Genomic DNA, 4,282 nt, shown 5'->3' with positions numbered 1-4,282 from the left:
CTGTGGACGAACAGCTGAGACGTGACGTGACTCTGGACGAACAGCTGAGACGTGACGTGTCTCTGGACGAACAGCTGAGACGTGACGTGTCTCTGGACGAACAGCTGAGACGTGACGTGTCTCTGGACGAACAGCTGAGACGTGACGTGTCTCTGGACGAACAGCTGAGACGTGACGTGTCTCTGGACGAACAGCTGAGACGTGACGTGTCTCTGGACGAACAGCTGAGACGTGACGTGTCTCTGGACGAACAGCTGAGACGTGACGTGTCTCTGGACGAACAGCTGAGACGTGACGTGTCTCTGGACGAACAGCTGAGACGTGACGTGTCTCTGGACGAACAGCTGAGACGTGACGTGTCTCTGGACGAACAGCTGAGACGTGACGTGTCTCTGGACGAACAGCTGAGACGTGACGTGTCTCTGGACGAACAGCTGAGACGTGACGTGTCTCTGGACGAACAGCTGAGACGTGACATGACTCTGGAAGATCAGCTGATATGTGACGAGATTCTGGAAGATCAGCTGTGACGTGACGTGACTCTGGACGAACTGCTGAGACGTGACAAGACTTTGGACGAACAGCTGAGACGTGGCGAGACTCTAGAAGATCAGCTGAGACGTGACGAGGCTCTGGGAGATCAGCTGAGACGTGACAAGGCTCTGGGAGATCAGCTGAGACGTGATGAGGCTCTGGCAGATCAACTGAGACTTGACTTATGAAGATTAGCTGTGACTTGACTTGACTTGACTTATGAAGATTAGCTGTGACTTGACTCAGGAATGGAAGCTGTGACTTGACTTCACTCATGAAGATCAGCTGTGACTAGACTTGACTCAGGAAGATCAGTTGTGACTTGACTTGACTCATGACGATCAACTGTGATTTGCTTTGTCTCATGAAGATCCACTGTGACTTGACTTGACTCATGACGATCAACTGTGATTTGCTTTGTCTCATGAAGATCCACTGTGACTTGACTTGACTCATGACGATCAACTGTGATTTGCTTTGTCTCATGAAGATCCACTGTGACTTGACTTGACTCATGACGATCAACTGTGATTTGATTTGTCTCATGAAGATCAACTGTGACTTGACTTGATTCAGGATTGGCAGCTGTGACATAACTGGGCGCTGTTGTGTCCGCCATTTTGCGATCAGGCTCCGCTGTTGCCGCCATTTTGTGAGTGTGCTCTAGTGCGGCCGCCATTACACGAGTGAGTGCGGGGTCGCGTTCCTCCGCGACACCCACAGTGAACGATGAACCAACAGTCAACAAAGCATAATCCATAAATTGAAGGAGAGATGAACGGGGACCCTCACGGATTAAACGTGATTTGAGCGGTTGGTTAATGCCCTCACAAAAAAAATCGCAAGGCTTTATTTACAAAGGCATGGTCAATAAACAGGCAAGGGTCAGATAACACAGGTATATCACAGGCAAGACAAAGAATATTCATAGGGCTAGTGTGGGTCTTCGATCAGCGAACAGTATCCAGAGGGCTTGACAAGAGGGGTAATCCAATAACACGAGCAATAGCCCAAGAAACACAGACAGAAGGTCAGGAAACAGACAACAAGGCAACACGAAGTGGCTAGTCTATAGCTATCGCTAGAAGAGTGATACGCGCTAAACAATACTCGTCAGTTTGAGAAGGATCTGAGTGAGTGTAATATAGTGTGTGTGTGATTGGTTACAGCTGTGTGCAATCAGTGCAATGGATGATGGGAAATGTAGTCCGTGGTGACGTGTAACAGTCTGTGTAGTGAGAGAGTCAATATGATGGACGAGTGACCTCTGGTGGCGATCGGACGGAAGTCCATGGACAGGATTCATAACAGTTATTGGCCAACAATTTTCACTGACACAAAGCACTACAATAAACTACAAAAACTGCACATTAAATCTACAGGTAAAAATATCCGCTAATAATTCACATTTTGGCTTATTCTTTACAAAATGATACACACACAAGGTTGAGGTGATATATTACTTAAAAAATAAAACATTTTATAATAAGATTAAGGAGATAAAAAACTTAGCAAAGTCCAGCAAGGTGTGTTGTTAGTGACAAGTCAACATATTTTTTAAATACAACTATCTACTGTATAGAGGTGGTGGAAAGAATGATTTGGAATCTGACTGAAATCTTCAGTGTCTATTATTCTTCTCAACATAGCCAGAGCACCAATGAGAGAAATAAAGCAAATAAAGTTGAGCTGTTCACTGATCTGTTGCACTCCATTGAGAGATGTCATTCTGAGCTGCTGGAGGTGATGGAACAGAAGCAGAAAACAGCAGAGAAGCAGGCTGAGGAGCTCATTAAAGAGCTGGGGCAGGAAATCACTGAACTAAAGAGGAGAGACACTTAGCTTGAGATGCTCTCACACACTGAAGATCACCTGCACTTCCTACAAGTGTCACGGAATACTCCAAAACAAGATCAAAGTGCAGCATTTATTAAAGAGTCCAAAAACAACAAGTCAGTGTTCCTTGCTCAGCTATATCTCTTATAATGCTTTATTCAGACCAAACCACATGTTTAGGGATCTCCTTTCTCTTGCAATACTGCAGACTTGAACGTCTGTAAGCGGCCCCCCACAAGTCAAGTCCTGGACCAGCAACATTACTGATATGAACATAGATCTGAACACAGAAACCTTGGACAAAGCTCTCCAGAACCTTCATGAAAACATCAAAATGGAACTGAAGAAATTCTTTGAAATCAGTAAGTATTAAGAAATTATTAAGGAATTTAGGAATATAATGAACGAACATATGAGCAGTATCACAAGGCACAACACCATAATCACAGTCATGCTGTGCTTCTCAGTTTAACAGATGAGTCCAAGCCTCCATTACAAATTTGAAAACGTCATATATACTGTAGAACTAGTAACAAATGAACGTTGAGTTGCTTCATTGAAGTTAAAAGCAATTGTATTATGTAGAGTATTATGAGAGAGAGATTGACAGAGCGAGTGTGATCACCTACATTTCATTTATTATGAAAATTATTTTGACTGTCTGCAAAGGAAAGCGATGTCTTTGTCATAGTATCCTTTGAACGGTCATGGGAATTTCACATGATAACGCTGGTCAGTGCATTTTTTAGTTGTGTCTTATAAAGTGTTGTTGAAAGTAAAAAATAATGTCCTCGTTTATAACCTTCTTTCCGTCCCTTTCAGTATAAAAGTCTTAGCTACTGACTCAAAGACTCGTCAGTGTAATCAAAATCACCATCACCAACACACACACACACCATTTCTCAATACCAAATACTATTATTAAATATTACTATTATTAATATAAAATTATTATTTATTGAAAAATAATATGTAATAACAATAGCCATTATAAAAGTTGCTAAGCAATTCTATCAGAAGTACAAAGACAGCGCACTGATACAGCAAACAAGTTATATAAAAATATAAAGTTATGAATCTTTGCCCTTAGCTAATACTGTTGGAACAAATAATAGATTAATGAGACCAAAGATTGCCCGTTAGATATACCCAAGACAAATTACATAGTATGTTTAACCAGACACATCAGCACAAGCGGCAAATTCCAGAAGAGCTGACCGAGGTAAGGCTGCTCTCGGTGGGTTCATGAGCGCTGAACAGCCACTGACGCCCTGTAGCTCACATCTCCGAAAACGCTGAAGCAAATTTTCAAATAGGCGCTATATCTTTATTAATAAACTGCATGTCTGAAGTCTAAACAACTACATTCTCTACTAAAAGACTCTTAAAACTACATTCTGTGACACAAGAAAAGTATTTGTAAAAATATATTCAGGGTGGTCCTCAGCCATGATGCTGGCTGTAATATACTGCAAGCGGAGTGCTACAAACGGTGATATATACTTCCACTAGTGTATGTTTTTGAATCACTTTTTCGTTTCATAGCCCATTGTCCACATAGACCTTCAGTTGTTCAAGAGACTTCTGGATCAGATTCTGGGAGTACAGATTCTGTTCCCTCTCATCCTTTACTGATGTCTGAAAGTTCTTCAGTGATGGAGAAAAAAAGATGTATCTGCTATTGTGAGCACACAGCAGGGCACTCTGACAGAAGTTTTAAATACTACAACAAGCAGTGTTCAGACAGAAAACAAAATCTACTTTAACAACAAGAGCAGCACTCTCTCACCAAAAAGAGTGGAAAAGATTAATAAAAAAGTTGTTGCCACTGGTAAGACAGGACCGAGGATGGTTTTAACACTTTTTGGTTCAAAGTCTTCAAGTTGTTTTTTTTTTTTTTTTTGCTATTTAT

The sequence above is a fragment of the Sinocyclocheilus rhinocerous genome, unplaced genomic scaffold, assembly GCF_001515625.1.
Source record: "Sinocyclocheilus rhinocerous isolate Xijiao unplaced genomic scaffold, SAMN03320098_v1.1 scaffold1131, whole genome shotgun sequence".
In the NCBI taxonomy this organism is placed as follows: Eukaryota; Metazoa; Chordata; class Actinopteri; order Cypriniformes; family Cyprinidae; genus Sinocyclocheilus; species Sinocyclocheilus rhinocerous.
The sequence above is the reverse complement of the archived record's forward strand: the minus strand, read 5'-3'. Positions refer to the sequence as shown.